This window comes from Bos indicus x Bos taurus, chromosome 12 (assembly GCF_003369695.1).
Source record: "Bos indicus x Bos taurus breed Angus x Brahman F1 hybrid chromosome 12, Bos_hybrid_MaternalHap_v2.0, whole genome shotgun sequence".
NCBI classification, from domain to species: domain Eukaryota; kingdom Metazoa; phylum Chordata; class Mammalia; order Artiodactyla; family Bovidae; genus Bos; species Bos indicus x Bos taurus.
In genome coordinates, this window is record NC_040087.1 from 20,256,919 (window position 1) to 20,275,637 (window position 18,719).

Consider the following 18,719-nt stretch of genomic DNA (forward strand, 5'->3'; position numbering starts at 1 on the left):
TCCTGTAACACAAGTGTTTTCCTCGCTGGGCCCTTCTGCCATTTAAGGGCGTAGAGCTAATCCTGCTTCCTGGAATCTATCTCACTTCTGGGGACTTTTCTGACCCTTCTTTCATTTAGATTTCTCTTACCTCTTTCCATCTTTCCTTTAGGACTTTCACTCATCCCTTAGATGCTGGCGTCAGCACGCCCCAACTGCACTCCCACAGTGAATTTGTGGAAAAACCTTGCTTCCTGGGCTCAAGATACCTATTACTTTTAACAATTGATGTCTATTCTCTTATTATAAAAGCAGTAGACATTCACTGCAGAAAATGCAAAAAAGTGGAAGAAAATAATAAAAATCACCCATGATCACACCACCAATAATTACTGTTACTATTTGGGGGTATATCTTTTTACTCCCCAAAAATGGGATTATCAGCCATCTTCTTTGAGTAATCTCAATTTTTCACTTAAATTCTGTAATAGGTATTCTTTCATAGCATTAAATATAGATAGGTGTCATTGTTTGCTGGGTACATGGATTATACTGTACTGTATTTAAGCAATAAGCTAACATTGATTATATTATGTCTATTTCATCATTCCATATATTGTGAATTACCTTAAAGTACATCATTGTGCATAATTGTGGCTATTTTGTTAAAGGATATATTCTTAGGCAAAAATATGCTCATTTTAAGATTTTTGATACATATTGCCAAATTGCCCTCTAAATTGTGACAGTTTACAGTCCTTGTTACAATGACTTATTATTATTATTATTGTCTATTAGGTGTTTATACATGGATGTCTCCAACTGGACTCACCTTTAGTCCCATCTACAAATCTCTTTTTTCTTAACTCTTTTATCACAGACATTTTTAGTTCCTACCATGACTCGAGCACACTGCTGTAGGTGTGGAAGAGGATACAGCAGTGACTCGAACTGACAAAGTTGCACTCAAGTTGTCAATACCATCTTTCCTTAATCACAGCTTTATGACCAGTTACCTCAGCAAGAAAGCTAATAATTACCCAAATCTTCTCTTTTTTAACCTGTGCATCCAGTCACCAATTTCTGCCTTAACTCCCTCATGAGTCTGTTCCCCTGTCACCACCCCAGAATCCCTGCCTGGCTGCACTCAGCACTCTGAGCTTCCCTCCTGCTCTCTAGGGGCAGCATCCCCTGGCCTCCCAGGCTCCATCTTCTCAACACCCCTCGTCCATCCTTCACGTGGCTCCAGAATGACCATTCTAAATCTCAAATCTGATCATGGTAGACACGTAAAAAATGTCTCCAGCTACAGGATAAAGCTCAAGTCCTCATCTCACCAGCCTCTCTCCTATCATAAACTCTAAAGTTCAATCAGGGTTCCCAGAACATGTCATTTTCCCCTCAGATGTCCCCACCACTCTGCCTGTGTTTATGCCTACAATACCTACTAGTCCAACAGGAAGTTCAAAGTATGTGTGCCTTGTAGCATGTTAAAAAATTAATTCAAAATGGGTCAGAGACCAAGTATAAGAGCTAAACCAATAAAACCCTTAGAAGAAATCATAAGAAAAGCTTCATGATGTTGGACTTGGCAATGATTTCTCTGATGTGACACCAAAACCACAGGCAACAAAAGGAAAAATCGGTAAATTGGAGAATATAAAAATTAAAAGCTTGTGTGCAAACAATACAATCAACAGAGTGAAAAGAAAACCCACAGGGTGGGAGAAAATATTTGCAAAGGATAAGGGGTTAATATCTGGAATATATGAAGAACTCTTACAACACAACAATAAAATCCAAACAACCTGATTGAGAAATGGGCAAATAATTTGAACAGACATTTCTTCAAAGAAGATATACAAATGACACTTAACATCACTAATTGTTGCTGCTGCTGCTAAGTCACTTCAGTTGTGTCCGACTCTGTGCGATCCCATAGACGGCAGCCCAACAGGCTCCCCCGTCCCTGGGATTCTCCAGGCAAGAACACTGGAGTGAGTTGCCATTTCCTTCTCCAATGCATGAAAGTGAAAAGTGAAAGTAAAGTCACTCAGTCGCGTCCAACCCTCAGCGACCCCATGGATTGCAGCCTACCAGGCTCCTCTGTCCATGGGATTTTCCAGGCAAGAGTACTGGAGTGGGGTGCCATTGCCTTCCTCACTAATTGTTAGGGAAATGCAAACTAAAACCACGGTGAGATACCACTTCATACCCATTAGGATACTATTATTAAAAAAAAAAAAACAATAACAGAAAAGAACGAGTATCCATGAGAAAGTAGACAGACTGGAACCCTTGTGAACTACTGATGGGAATATGAAATGGTACAGCAGCTATGGAAGAGGGTATGGCAGTTTCTCAATAAATTAAGAACAGAATTGCCGTATGATCCAGCAATTCCACTTTCGGACATAAACTGAAAGGAAGTGAAAGTCGGGACTCAATGAAACATCTGCACACCCATGTTCCCAGGAGCATTATCCGTTATTCAAAAAGTGGAAGCAACGCAACGATCCACTGACAGATGAGTGAATCAGTGAAGTATAGTCTATACATGTGGGAATAATAATAGTTCAGCCTTAAAAAGGAAGGGAATTCTGACATGTGACAACATGGATGAACCTTGAGGACATTATGCGAAGTGAAAAACGACAGCCACAAAAGGACAAATACTACATGATCCCACTTACATGAGGTACCTAAATTAATCAGATTCATAGAGACAGAAAGCAGAGTGGTGGTTGTCAGGATGTGCGGTTGGGGAAAACAAGGAGTTGGTGTTTCATGAGCACAGAGTTTCAGTTTTGCAAGATGATTAACTTCTGGAGATGGATGGTGGTGTTTGCACAACTTTGTGAATGCACTTACCACTACCGAACTGTACACTGAAAAAGGGTTAAAATGGTAAACTTCACATTCTGTAAATTTTATTATAACTGAAACAAAGTCAAAACAAAAATGTGTGCCCTATTATAACAGTAGGGCAGATGATCACGTTACCATATAAAGGACAGACCACTACTTGAGTACAAATAGTACCACCTGTATTCTGAAAATTCTGGTAACAAAAACCAGAACTTTATAATTACATGTAAATATAATCAGAGTTCCTTTATGCCTAAACTAGACATGGTTTGAAGAAATAAAATATATTGCTACCAGGTGAAGCCAAATGGAAAAAACATACGCTGCTGTCAATGTAGTCCCCTACTTTTTAGCCAACTTTTTTGAGGAAATTAGAAAACTGCCTCTTCCCTTTCTGTCTGGTCTCCCAGGGCAGACAGCAACCAGGAAGGAGCAAGTTACTACCTCGGAGTTTGAGCGCGGGCTGACTTCTCCAGGCTGCAGGCAACATCTCCCTGCGCGCCTTCAGGACAAATTGACTGTTGATAAATTTGCAGATGCTGAAAATGTTGAAGGTGACTTGGGGATGGACAATGGAGAAGTACTCATCTAATCGAACCTTCTGGGTTTGGAGACCCGGGACGTACTTCTGAAGGCTCACTCCAGCTTGTTTGACCTGCAGCTATCCACAGGGGACACACGTTAGACCGCAGAAGAGACAGCAACCCGAACAGTAAATGTTCCCCTAGAAATGACACACCCCACCATGCTGTGTGACTTGCCAGGGGTGAAGGGAATGAAATAAACACCACGGTAGTAATGAAACATTTAAAAGGCAAACCTGCAGCTGACCTCTGAAAGAGGAAAGAACAGCATGGGAGTGCCTGAGAGCACATTCATTTCTTGGCTCCCAAGAAAGAGGTTAAAGCTGTCCATGGGGATAATAATTCTTTCCGAGCTTTAGTCCTCTCTTCTGTCTTTGTCTCTGTCTCTTTGGAATTAACTAATAAAGGAACGAGAAAATTCTGTAGCTTGGACCTGACACCCAGATCTGGATGAAGAAAGGAATTCATGATGGAGATGGGGTCACCTTTCACTGCCATCTCCAGGAAACACACAGAAGGAAAAAACAAAGTAAGTGTCCTTTACATAAAAAGTCCAATGCCAACCAAGGTTATCCAGGAACACTTAAATTAACTTCACTCTGTCAGGCTATAGAAATCAACCTAACTATATGGAATAAGGGTCATTAAATTGTCTATTTCTATGCCCAAAACCTAAAAAGAAAGGGAGTGTTTAAGTAGATCAGAATTTTAAATATTAATAGTAGCAGTAATAATAATAATTAATACTAATATCCTCATGGCATTGGGGGAAAGTCACAATACATAGCTTTATAATGTATAGTTATTTCACCCAGGGGTGTTTGATTTTCTCAGATCACAAATTCTCTGCAGCCAGAGATGACCCTCATGTGATGTTTACTCAAACATCACAGAATCTGTATCCAGCATCTACTGGTAAGGGATCATGTGACATATATATGCATTCACATAAATATCAGAGGAAGTCAGAATGGCTGAAGGCATTTTTAACTGGCAGTTTGGGGACCAAATTCATTTTGCCCTTAAATGAGTTTATAATTCAATTTTATCAATCACTTTTATCCAAGGAAACTGACCACACTTAAATGATCACTGTCCACCACCCCTCCCACAGAACAGTGGGTACAGGCCTCTCCCTCCTCCTTCAAGATGCAGAAAGACAAGCCTGGTGGAACTGAGCCATCCATGGTGGCCGTAAAGACGGGGAGTGGTCACATTTAGAATTCCACCCTGCCACTGCTGCTGTGGGCTTTTGCCTCTTGCTGGAGTGACTTCAGTGTCCTTTCTCTTTTCTCTAATGGCAAATTTGCTCATGCACCCACTGGTTCAAACCCCCTAGAACTGCTCCCTTCCGCATCCATCAAGAAGATGCTGCATTCTCATTTTTGGAAGATGCCACAATGAAAAGCAGTCCTACCAGGCTAAATCCTAGCCTCCCAAACCCTGGGTACTCCTCGGGGACTTGAAAGTCTCCACCAGCTGTCGAAGACTATGAGACTTACTCCCCTCCCCAGCCTATCCCCCGTTCAAGAGAGACAAGTCCCCCTTACTGATTCATCAAATATCACATGAAAGGGAAAAGCAGTGCAGAAGGTCTTCGCCTCTATCCAGAGCCGCTCGGGATAAATCGGCTCAAAGGTGTCCCTGAGATGCCCTGGATGGAGAAAAAGAATCCCATTCATTCACAGACAACACTCAGGCCACCAACCCCAGAGACTATCTCAAATGTTTTCCCGGCAAAGCACAGTCCTGCCCCTCAGCATCTCAAGCTCCCTCAACATCTCCAGATGGCCGCGGCAATTCTGCTTCCAAATTAAAACAAACAGAAAACTTGCTACCAGGTTGAGAAGCGCCCCCCTGCCCCCTGCCAAGTTTCTGCCCGCCGCTCAAGGGTTCCTGGGCCAATTGAGTGTGTCTTGCCATGAAAACAGGGCCGGCATTGAAACGCTGACAGCTAGACAATGAGCTCGCTGAGCGCAGCGTGCGCGCCCGGCCGGCGTCAGGGACATTTGCCATGGAGCTCTGCAGACTGACAGTTTTGGGTGGCACATGAAAATTTCATCCAACAGCCCTATTTGGCAGGGTGTGGAGATTCGAAATGGAGCCTTTTTGATATGAAAATCTCCTAGACAAAGGATGTCAATTGCATGTTTGACTCGCTTGCGGAGGCTTGAAGGACTCAAAATGCAGTCCTTTGAGCGCAGTTGATCTTCTCCCAGACACATGTCATCATGACCCATGGTTTATGACCAGGGGTCTCCAGCCCCCTGTTCTGACTCAGGTCTTAGGTGCTGATCATGAGACTGAATATCAGCGGGGTCGTGCCTTCGAGAGCCTGATACCTTCGCTTCACAGTTGGAAGATGGAGCACTTAGGCTCCCCAGGGACACGGCCAGAACTCTGCGATCCGGGGTCCCGACACACTATCCTTCACACTCCTGGACATCATGGTTTTTATCTACAGACTTCCGGGCCAGAAATGCCTCGCAGTCCCGAAGGCCTGAGGAGCTGCGACAAACTCTTGTTATTGATACGTCAACATTCATCTGCCTCCTCTTCAACATAGTCACCAACGGGAGCTCAGTCGTCTCCCCTCCAGCAGCTTCCCCTGATTGCAGGGGAGACTGTGCCTCCGTGTCACCCCCAGCACAAGTGAAAGGGGCAAAGGAAGGCAAGTTAGAGCTAGTGTTTTGAAGCTATAATCCACGCCCACCAAATCCAAGCTCTGCAGAAATCAGTGACCATCCTCAGGATTCACGCTAGGTGGGTCTTCCACCAGCTTGTACCCTAACCCAAAGGATAGGATAACCTTCCGTATCTCTTTCCCATTGCTTCTCAGTAAAAGTCTTTTTTTTTTTTCTTCGAGTATAGTTGATTTAAAATGTGTTAGTTTCTGCTGTCACAAGGTGGGGTGAAAGTCGCTCAATCGTGTCCCACTCTTTGTGACCCCATGGACTATAGCCTGCCAGGCTCCTCTGTCCAAGGAATTCTCCAGGCAAGAATACTGGAGTGGGTTGCCATTTCCTTCTCTAGGGGATCTTCCAGACCCAGGGATTAAACAGGTCTCCTGCATTGCAGGCAGATTCTTTCCCATCTGAGCCACCCTGCTGTACACCATAGCGAATCCGTTACACACATACATATATCCCCTCTCTTTTAGATTATTTCCTCTAAAATTCTTTCAATTGATTTAATAAACCAGATGAATCCAGGGTTGAAAAAGAAATCAGTGACATCCTGATGACAGAGGACTTGGCCCATTTGTGTGCAGGAAACAATTACCCTGGTCTCAGAGCTGAGGTCAGGAGAAGAGCCCGCTCACCTTTTCCGAACATGACTATGTTCCTCACAACTTCCCAGCGGGACTTTTTCACGGCATGAATAGTGACACTCAAATATTTCTCTTTCATCCTAAGGAAAGCTGCCTCCGGGGTCTGCAGATAGCAGGGAGAGAAGCATACACCACTGGTCATGTGACTGGTCATGTGACAGGAGGTGCATGAGCCCCTTTGGCTAGGATGGGGCCAGAGGAACAATGGGGCCAATGCAAGGTCAACTTTAGCTAGATTTCATAAGCCCCAAGGCTGTTATCCAATTAATCCTCATGCTGTTTCTCCACCAAAGGCACCATTATATAAGGCAGGGGATTATAAAATCTCAAGGGGGGTGGTGTTGGTGACAGGAAAATCACCTGGTGACTTCTCTTCCTGTGGGAGAAGATTCTGCAGTGAGCAAAGCAAGCTTTGAACACTCTGAGATGCAGACATTGTGTGCTCCAAGAATCACAGACTTCTCTATGAGCTCTGTGGACACAGAGAGCCACGCACCTGGTAGATATGGTACCTAAACTGGTAACAGTCACTCCACAAGCTGCAATCGAGGCAGCCAATCGCAGGCTTCTGAGTTCACTCCAGCCCCCAGTCTGGCCCCAGCTGCAGAAATGGGCACTCAGGACTTGAAAGGTCAATCTGCATCATGGGAATTGCAAAATAAGCCACGAGCTCCAAATTTCAAGGCCTTTACGTTGATAGTTTTTTAACAGGCAAAAATGTTCCAGGCTAAGGTCCATTCCCAAAGACCCTCCCAATTTTTATTCAAATGACCTTAGCCCAGTGGTTCTCAACCAACCGTAACTTTGTTTCCCACTCCTTCCTGAGGATACTTGGCAGTGCCCAGAGACATTTTTGATTGCCACAACCTGGGTGGTGGGGGGAGCTGGGTGCCACTATCATCTAGTGAGTAGACCAAGGATGCTGCTAAACTCCCACAGGACTGCCCATCATAACGAAGAATTATCTGGTCCAGAATGTCAGCAGGGCTGAGACTGGAACACCCCGCACTAACTCCACTTTTAGAAGTGGAGTTCTTTGCATCGATTGTTCTGAGACTGGTCGCTCCCCAGAGAAACTGTGCTTTCTGAAAACACAGCACACCCAGTACCTCTCGGTCTCTCTGGCTGTCCTGACTGTCTTGTGATCCCTTTGGCTTTGCCCTTCTCATCTGTCCGTGGGACTTTTGCACAATCAGAAACACTACGTGCTCCTTCTTCCCCATCCTCTCCTCCTCCTGATTCACATCAAGGATGTCCATGGTCACGTCAGTATCGAAGAAGTCCTTGGCCACAGCTTCAATGATCCCTGCAGCAGAAGGGCAGGTGAGGGATGGCAGAAGGCAAAATCTTAAAGCAAATCAAGTTATACAACTTTTGATAAATATTCCCGAGTCCACCAAGCTTAGGCCCTGTGTCAAAGCAGGCAGCACATGACAGATTAATAAACTAAAAATAATAACTTAAAGGTGGCGATTTCTATAACTAGGTACTAAATATATTCCCACCACTCTAATTTCTAGTTTGGCATCTATTCATTGGTTTGTTTTTTCCAGGAAGGCATGCAACTCATTAAATAAACTAGAGAAAATGTAAGAAAAAGTCAACTATAAAAGTATTAACGATCATGTTTTTTAAAGTGTTCCTCTGGGAATCTATCCCAGGGTTTTAATATAAAACATCAGAAAAGCATGCATGAAGATGTTCATTTCAGCACTGTTTGCAATAGCAAAAGAGTAGAATCCACTGAAAATTCAACAATAGGTGACTATTAATTATGATATAGAATATGATTCAGCCATTGAAGACGTGGCTTTAAAGACTCTGTGAGGAGCTTCCCTGGAGGTCCCAGTGGTTAAGACTTTCCCTTCCAATGCAGGGGGTGTGGGTTTGATCACTGGTCTGGGAGCTAAGATGCCTCTTGGCCAAAAAACCAAAACATAAAACAGGAGCAATATTGTAACAAATTCAATAAAGACTTTAAAAATGATCCACAGCAAAAAAAAAAAAAAAAATCTTGAAAAACAATAAAGACTGAAAATTTGAAAGGATCCCTTTTCTATAATACTGAATATAACAAAAGGATACAAAATAATATGCACGGTTATCACAATTATGTGAAAACTCCCATGATGAAAATGCTGAAACGAAAATCATCCCTTCATCTGGTACTTGCAAACTTATTTTAAGGCTCAACTTTGGGAGTTATGGTCACGATAGCAAAAAGTCAGGCTACGAAAGAGATGGGACTTGAACTTCCTACCCACAGCCGACTCTTACTCATCCTGGGGAATCTATGGGGAAAGACATCCTTACTCCATAGACCTCACAGCTCTGGGTCTGGTTAAGCCACCGCCATACCTGGTACAATGTGGCACAGACCGCTTCTATCAGAGTAGTAATGGAGAAGCATCTTCCCCTCTGCCCCTCTCTCCACACGAAAGGATGGTGCATTCATCTCCTGTTTAAAAGACACAGCACATTTTTCCCGGTGGATACAGGTTATCTAAACTATGGTCTTAAGACTTTGTGAAGCAACAGTACCTACTTATCATGTCACATAGAACTGTATCCCCAAACCCCTTCCAATCACATCCAGTGGAGAGTGGCCTAGGTCCCTACAGGTCCTTAGAACAGTCAGGGAGGAACTTTCTACACCTCTAGGATAGGCTCGGGTCTTTGACCCTTATCTAGCAGGAAGAAGTTCCATAAGAAAAGACCTCCATCCCCATACCCCTTAAGAACAAGGGTGTAGAGTCTCTCCAGGGGAATGAGACAAGCTGGGACCCTTTGCTCCAGTTGCTACAATGCTTACACCTATACACACCACTTCTCGAGCAACAAAATACAAAGAAATTGTATGGGGTTAAAAATAACCATGTGCATGCAAGCGGTTGGGGCAAATTCTGGACAAAAGATACAGAGACCAGAAATCCCCTACTGCCACTTCTGAAGAGCCAGGAGCAAAAACTGGGTGTCAGGAGCAAAAGCAGGGTCCTGAGCATGCCTCTGCACTCAACACCACCAGAGGGGTGGGCAAAATGCCTAAGCCAGCCCCCCAAGCTCGACCCCTGGACACACACCCTACCCTCACCCCATATGAGGAACAAGCTTTGCTCTCTTTGGGGAGTAGGCATGCAAGGGAACCTGTTATTTGCTCTTGCTCCCCACTGCTTCAGTGTTAATAAGCTCAGTTGTGTCTGACTCTGGGAGATCCTATGGACTGTAGCCCGCCAGGCTCCTCTGTCCCTGGGATTCTCCAGACAAGAATACTGGAGTGAGTTGCCGTGCCCTCCTCCCCTGCTGCAGTAGCGGCTCCAATAAAGCCTTGCCCACCCCAGAAAAAAAACACCCACGATTTTTCAGCCCCTTAAAGTCGGGAATTTTATATTATACCTAATCACCTAACCAACTCTATATGCAAGTATTATTGCTGCTGTTGTTTAATCACTAAGGCATGCACAACTCTTTTGTGACCCCCTGGACTGTAGCCTGCCAGGCTCCTCTGTCTGTGGGATTCTCCAGGCCAGAATACTGGAGTGGGTTGCCTCTTCCTTCTCCAGGGGATCTTCCCGACCCAGGGTTTGAAGCCATGTCTCCTGCATTGGCAGAAGGATTCTTTACCACTGAGGGACCAGGGAAGCCAAGTGTAAAGAGGAGGAAATTGAGGCTCAGGGAGGTTAAGGCCAGATTCACTGTAGAACATTCTTGACCCCCAAATGAGTCTTTCCACCATGCCATGCTGCTTCTATCCATACTCCAAGGCGTGCTTGGCCTGTGACCAAGTGACCATGAGAATCTTCAGTCTGAATGATCAGGAGCTTGGAGGAATTGGCAAGTGGATAAAGTTCATCTCTTGCTCTGGAAACATAAGGCCATCTGTGCTGCAGTGTTGCACATCTGAAAAATCAAGGCTACATCTGAAGAGACCATCTCGCTCTGGGAATAAATGTTGACATCCAAGTATGTACCATCTCATGATAGATGGTCCAGGATGTCAGGATAATCCCTAAGGATGTGTGAAAATTTGGGGGTTTTTTTGGGGGGCGGGGATGTCTAGGGGAATCCCTGAGAGAAGCTCTTTTCTTGCTCGCTTGGGTAGTAAGCAGCTCAGTACCCAGGTTCACAGCTTTTGGCCTGAGTGAGGGAAGAGATTAAGGAAGTGGGTTCCTTCTGAGATTTTTGCTCTCTTCCACAGTGGTGGTGGTAGTGGAGGGTGGGAGTGAGAGAGTCAGAAGGAGGTAAAGAGGGGGTGCTGGTTAAAATGAGGGTTTCCCCCTGAATATCTATCTTTCCAAAAGCATGTACATAGAGTATGGATGGGCATGCTTACATTTGAGTAATCTGAAGAAGATTGGAGGCAGTGCAATGTAAAAAAATGATAAAACAGGAAAAAGTTACTTTAAAAAATTATATCCAAATCCTACCTAGTGAGAAATAACAATAATAATAGAATACAAAAGGGCTGAAATGAAACACAAGCTTTTTCTAGCATTTCTACCCTCACTTTGCACCCAAGCCTCAGCTACTTCCTAGACACAGTTCTTGAAGCTGGTGTTTTAATCCTTCCGGTCATGTCTCCAACTCTCTAAATATTAAGATTGTGCTTTTATATTTTACTTGAAATGTGGTTTTATAAAAGTGGAGAATCAGGGCAATGGGAAAATACTGAGAAGCCAACCAGAACATGGTTTTTGGAGACAGACACACCTGGGGATGCGTCCTGACTCAGCCCCCACAACCTGGGTGATTTGGGACAGTTACTTTGCCTTTCTGGACCTCAGTTTTTTCATCTGTATAATGGGAAAAATAAGAGGGCCTAATCTTTGGCCACATCATGTGAAGAGTTGACTCATTGGAAAAGACTCTGATGCTGGGAGAGATTGGGGGCAGGAGGAGAAGGGGATGGCAGAGGATGAGATGGCTGGATGGCATCACTGACTCAATGGACATGCGTCTGGGTGAACTCCAGGAGTTGGTGATGGACAGAGAGGCCTGGCATGCTGCGATTCATGGGGTCGCAAAGAGTCGGACGCGACTGAGCGACTAAACTGAACTGAATCTTAGGGGTAAGAGGATAATTCAATGTTTATACACTACTTAGCCCAACATCTGTCTCATAATTGGCGCTCAAATGAAAGTCAACTAAAAAATAACAAGATTAATGGCACCGTTAAAACCAAAAATATAAACCTCAAGATTCTACCAAATTACTAGAGATAGACATAAAGAAAAAGTCAGCTTTATCTTATTGTATTTTTGCCTAAAGAGATAATCTATAATCTTTTCCCTGGAAATCTATCAGACACCACTGCATACATTTTATTTCAGCTCATATAACATTTATATATTTCATTTATCTCATTATGTGCAAAATGTCCTCACTGACACCAGAGAAGTTCTAGTCTATTGCTTCTCGCATTATTGTTTAGTCGCTAAGTCATGTCTGACTCTTTTGCGACCCCATGGACTAGCCCAGCAGGCTCCTCTGTCCATGGGATTTCTCAGACAGAATGTTGGAATGACTTGCCATTTCCTTCTCCAGGGGATCTTCTCGACCTGGGGATCAAACCCTCATCTCCTGCACTGCAGGTGGATTCTGTACCACCGAGCCATCTGGGAACTCCCTCAAGAGTAGTCTGAGCATTCAATATAGAAATGGTGAAGAAAAAGCTTAGCAAACTGCAAAGGGCCCTAAAAACAAATATCAACTCTTTGTATATAAAATAATAAGCTATTATTATGACATATGCAAATGCCACTTTGCTTCTTTAATACATTATTTTCTTTTTTAAAAAAAGGAAAAGTGAGCCTGGCCATTTAAATTTCCACCGATGCCTACAAACAGGAAAACCAGGAACTGAACTCCAGCAGGACAGATCCCAGTAGGGAAATCAGTTTAGCACCTCAGGCAGTCATGCCATGGGTTAATCAGAGTTGGGTGGTATCCGATTCCGGCTCTTGGCCCTGTTAAGACATTGCATCTAATACATGAATAAATGAATCTGGCTGCACAAGTTATTTATCAGCTCCTTCCAGGCCAGGAAACCTGAGAAGAGATTTTGCAAATCCCCTGAAACCTGACTGGTTCCCAGTCTTTGTTCCCGTTGTGATCAATCTTTAAATCTTCTGGACTTAATGTCAAACCCCCAGCAGCTACCAGCACAAAGTCGACCTCTCCAGCTTGCCCTTCTTTGCTCACTGCAGCCAGTTTATAAAAGTAGCCAACAAGTTTTCATTTTCCATCTGTCCCCCCAGAAAACTCAACCCACTGATGTCATGTACCAAGGATTCCACAAGCCCCTGGCAACTGCAGCCTCTTAGGGGAGGTGGCGAGATGACCCAGGACTGCTAGAAGCACCTGCTTCCTCTCAGGGCCACTGAGCTCTGACCCAGATGGGCTTACCTGATAGGAGTGCGCCAGGTAGCTGTGGAGGGCATCTAGGTTTTCAATAAACTCTGTGAGGTTTCCTCCCAGTGTCCGTAACATTCGGTCATAGCCAGACATTTTGCAGAATTTAAAGAAGTATTCCCCAAAGAGTTTCAGAATGGCTTCCATGGAGACCCCTGTGGAACCCAAAATACAAGCCCCAGCCAGGTGAAATACTAAATTGCACGCGTGTCTTTTCCAAAGGTGATGAGCCCCTGGGAAGAGAACTTTTGAAAAGTTCATGGACACATGTGGAATTGTTCCTTCCTCTTTCCTCCTTCCACCCCTCCTTTCCTGCTATTAATAAATCTAGCTTGTTCAAGGTGAGAAAAAAACAGCTATGTTGTGGGCCCCCTAGGCTGAAGCTCTGAGCAGGTGCATCCTGTCACCTGCTGGGAAAACAACCCCAGAGGCCTCCCCATCCTGAGGACCTCTGTCAGGAGGGCTGGGCTGTTTGCAAGTTGGGTCTTAAAGTGGTAGTGTGCTCGGGGCTGGTGCACTGGGATGACCCAGAGGGAGGGGATGGGGAGGGAGGTGGGAACGGGGCTCAGGATGGGGAACACATGTACACCTGTGGCGGATTCAAGTCAATGTATGGCAAAACCACTACAATATTGTAAAGTAGTTAGCCTCCAATTAAAATAAATAAATCTATATATTTTTTAAAAGTTAAAAAAAAAGTGGCAGTGGCAGCCTTGGACAGAAACACTGTCTGCTTGGCTCTCAGGTTCTATAAAGATACAAAAATCCATGAAGTTGCTGTTCCAGACACTGGTTATTCTGTTTCAGGCCATCCCACTCTGTTCATAGGAAAGGACCTCTGACTGTTTCTTGAGCAAGCATCTAGGGTTTGGGTGTGGTCTTTCCCATCCCTGCTGAGCTTGGAGCTTTCTCTAGGATTGTAGTTGAGAATGCTTGTCAAGGAGAAGACAAAGGTCACTTTTCAAAACCAACCCCTGCGTTGTGTAGTTAAACAGTTTCCCTTCAGTGAATTTAGGATTCCCCGAGTTTTCTAAGTCATGGGACATCAGGAATATGTAGGAAATGACAAGAAAATGTAAGAAACAACTAAACACAAGTCGTAGATGCCTTAGCGTATTTTTTGACAGTGTATAGGAGAGTCTAAAACATGCTTAGTATTCTGTCTTCTGTGTAGCAAATAAGGGGCAATAAGGAAATACGCATCTATCTGCTTATTTGTGCAAAGATAAACACCAGAAACTACTGAGATTGGTTCCCTATAGCTGCTGCTGCTGCTGCTAAGTCACTTCAGTCGTGTCCGACTCTGTGTGACCCCATAGACGGAAGCCCACCAGGCTCCCCCGTCCCTGGGATTCTCCAGGCAAGAACACTGGAGTGGGTTGCCATTTCCTTCTCCAATGCATGAAAGTGAAAAGTGAAAGGGAGGTCGCTCAGTCATGTCCGACCCTCAGCAACCCCATGGACTGCAGCCCTCCAGGCTCCTCCATCCCCAAACTTTTAGGCACCAGGGACCAGTTTCATAGAAGACAATGTTTCTGCAGACCAGGAAGGAGGGGGATGATTTCAGGTTTGTTCAAGCACATTTGAAAAGACCCTGATGCTGGGAAAGATTGAAGGCAGGAGGAGAAGGGGAAAACAGAGGATGAGATGGTGGATGGCATCACCAACTCGATGGACATGGGTTTGGGTGGACTCTGGGAGTTGGTGAGGGACAGGGAAGCCTGGCTTGCTCCGGTTCATGGGGTTGCAAAGAGTCGGACATGGCTGAGTGACTGAACTGAACTAGCACATTTATTGTGCACTTTGTTTCTGTTACTATTACATCAGCTCCACCTCAGATCATCCGGGATTAGATCCCAGAGGCTGGGGATCCCTGACTTACAGGGTGCTGGGAATGGGTGGAAATAGAACAATCGTTGAGTGTGCGTGCATAGGGAGGGGCACTTCTCTGAGCAAAATTTTTGCACAGTTCTGGTTTGGGGCATCATGTTAATGATTCTTACACTTGAAGAAATAAATAAGGATAGAGAAAACTCTAAGTTGGAATACAAACAGAAACAAATGAACAAAACAGCATTTCAACAGAATAGTTCTGAAGAACCTAATAACCCAGGGAGCAACCAAATAGCCCCGGCAGCAAAAAAATATTGAACTCTGAACATAGGATTTCGACTCTGTCCTTTAGGTTAAAGACAAACGAACTTTAAATAAATATTTGACTATAGTGAGTAGGCTTCCTTCCCACAGCAATGTGAGTCAGCAAATCTGAAATGACTTTCTGAATGCCCAAGGATTAAACCTATAAGTAAATATGTGGGAAATGATGGGAACCAGGTTTCTCTTTCTACGAGAAAGAAGAGTAGAAGGAAGCCTGTGGTGTAGATCAGGAAAGCTACCTAAGAAGACCACAGAACCCATCCCAGCTTCAGATAGATATAGAGAATTTGAGCATTAGAATAACAAAAATATAAGATTATAGCCTATTTAAAAAAATAAGAGTAAAGAGTTCACACTGGTATAGATAGGGAAAATTCTTCCTGATAGTAGAAATTCAACTAATTAATTAAAAGGAATGATATGCTTAGGAAAAAAAATCACCATTTGACAGCATTATAAGGATTGATTCAAATAAGAATCACCAGTGAATACTAAAATTAGGGAAGGGAGAGTTTAAGAAGCAACAAGATATAGACATAGTCTGAAAGTATCTCTCACAAGATACTAATTTCAAAGGGGGAAAAATAATCACTTTACAGCAGAGAAACGTGGCAGATTCCATGTAAACCAAGCAATCAAATTAGCACCACTAAGGGGACAAATAGGCATAAGATGTCTCCTGTGATGAACTGGGAAGGCCAAAGCATAACCCTCTGGTCTTCCTGCCAAGAAAGTGTAGCCTGAACTGAATCACGAGAAGACAGCAGATAATCCTGAGCTGAGGGGCATGCTACAACATAGCTGGCCAAGGGGACTTCCCTGGCAGTCCTGTGGTTAAGATCTTGCCTTCCAGTGCAGGTGTGCCTGTTCAATCCCCGGTCAGGGAACTAACTCCCGCATGCCTCGTGGCCAAAAACAGAACAAAAAAAAAAACTCAAAAAACAGAAGCAATATTGTAACAAAATCAAAAAAGACTTTTAAAAAAACGGTCTACATAAAAAAATTTTAAAAAATAGCTGACTAGAACTTTCTGAAGATGTCAACGTTATAAAACACAAAGACTCAGGGACTGTTCCAAACTACAAAAGTCACAGAAATGTGACAACCAACTTGATCCAGGGTGTTCTTTTGTCCTACAGGACATTACTGGGAAAGCTGAGAAAATCTCAATCAAGTCTGTAGTTTAGACAATAGCACCATAGCAGCATTCATTTCCTGAACTGAACTGGTTACATAAGAGCACTTTTGGAGTAAAGAGACATCATTTTCTTAACATACCAACGATTCAGGAAAAAAATATAGATATAGAGAGAAGGATAGAGCCAACGTGGTAAAATGTTAACATTTTGGGAATATGGATGAACAGCGTACGGCAATTCTTTGTACTATTCTTACAATCCTTCTGTGAGTTTGAAATCACGTCAAAGTAAAAAGGTTTCACTGATTGTCCTGAAAAAACCTTAGGAAATCTAACATCAGAAGACCACAGTTCTCCACCACCAGCTGAGGTACAGCTGGCTCCCGGGTCTCTGGAACATTCAGAATTTTGCTAGGTAGAATCAGGGCATTATGATTATGCCTTAAAATGCCTTTATCTTGTTAGAGATTCATACTGAAATATTTACGGGTACAATTACGGGAAACCTGAGATTTGCTTGAAGATTTTCCAGCAAAAACAAAACCAGAAATAAAGGTGGAAGAACCACAGAGAAGAAACGAGATTGGCAAAACATGAATACTGATTGAAGCTGGGTGAAGGGGATGTGGGCTTCGGTGTGCAAGTCTCTTGATTTGTGTGTGTGGGTATGAAAAATTCTATTAAAAAGTGTTTTGTTTTGTTTTTTTTTAAATAGAAGGGTTCTTTGATGGCAGGAAAATAACAGTCACTGAGTGTCTGTGCTTGGCTTCCCAGGAGAGAGAGAGCTGTAGGGCCTTCTGGGAAGCTTTTCAGTTGGAATGATGTATAAGCTCAAACTTTCTGACTTAACAAGCTTGGCTCTTCAGCATCACCAGGAAATGTTTACTGCTTGCTGGGCGACAGCTCAAGGGACTGGAAAAAGCAGAGGTAGCTGAGCAGGGCGGGTGGTGGGAGGGGACACCTGCTAAGGCCCAGCGGGGCCCCAGAGCCGCTGCCACCTGCCCTGGGCCTTCTCTGGCAAAGGGCCCTCTCCAGGCTGCCCTGCCCACAGCCTCTGCCCGCCTCCCGTCACCCAGAAACAAGTGACAAGAGCTGCTCCTCATGGGGACCCACCCGAGGCACCCAGAAAAGCACGTGCTCTTCCACAAGACAGGGGAGGGACGGCCACGCATTTTTGAGATTTTTCCTTTGTAAACGGGTCTTTTCCCCCTCAAAGCTTGGGTATCCAAAGGAATAAGCTTCAGATACCTGGAAAGAACCATTCTTTTAGAGCACCCTTCTTCTCAACAATATTACTTCAACCAGGCATGAGATGACAGATGGGAAAATCTTCTGTGAGGAGGCAGAGGCCTTTAAGAAAGGGAGAAGGGGACTGCCCTGCTGGTCCAGGTGGTTATGACTCCAACGGGTGGGGCACAGGTTTCCATCCCTGGTGGGGGGACTAAGATCTCACATGCCACAAACCAAAAAATAGAAGGCAAAAAAGAAAAAAAGGAACAGCTCTCCATGTTGGTACCATAGGTTATAAGGAGGAAAAGTGAAAGTGTTAGTCACTCAATCATGTCCCACTCTTTGCAACCCCATGGACTGTAGCCCACCAGGCTCCTCTGTCCATGGGGATTCTCCAGGCAACAATAGTGGAGTGGGTTGCCATGCCCTCCTCCAGGAGATCTTCCCAACCCAGAGATCAAACCCTAGTCTCCTGCTTTCAGGCAGATCCTTTACTGTCTGAGCCAGCAGGGAAGCTCCACAAGGAGGAAACAGATTCTCAGTTGCGGGGGTTGATTCCTGGTATAGCAATATGTTTATCAGGTAGTAGAAAAAAAAAAAAGAACTGGGAAATGGATGCAGGCAGCTCCGGTGGGAGACCATCTACAGCCAAGGTGCCGCGTCGCTCACACCTGGTGTGAGCTGCCTGCTTCCTGGTGAGCTTTGGAGCATAGAAGTCTGCCCAGCAAGGGGTCTACTGGTTGGGCTCAGGAGGGAGGTGCCTGCTTTGCTGAGTGGAGGGCACTTGGCTCACATGATCGAACTTCATCTTTCGGATAACCACCCGATGTAGGTGCTGTAGGTGCCAGCAATGTTTACCGACGAGGAATTTGCCCCTTGTTACCCTGTTAGGGATGATGCAGCCAGGGAGCGCACCCAGGGCTGACCAGTTCCAAAGACCTTGCCAGGAACGCGCCTGGTGGTCCAGCGGTTAAGACTCGGCGCTCTCAATGCAGGAGCCCGGGTTCCATCCCAGGTCAGGGA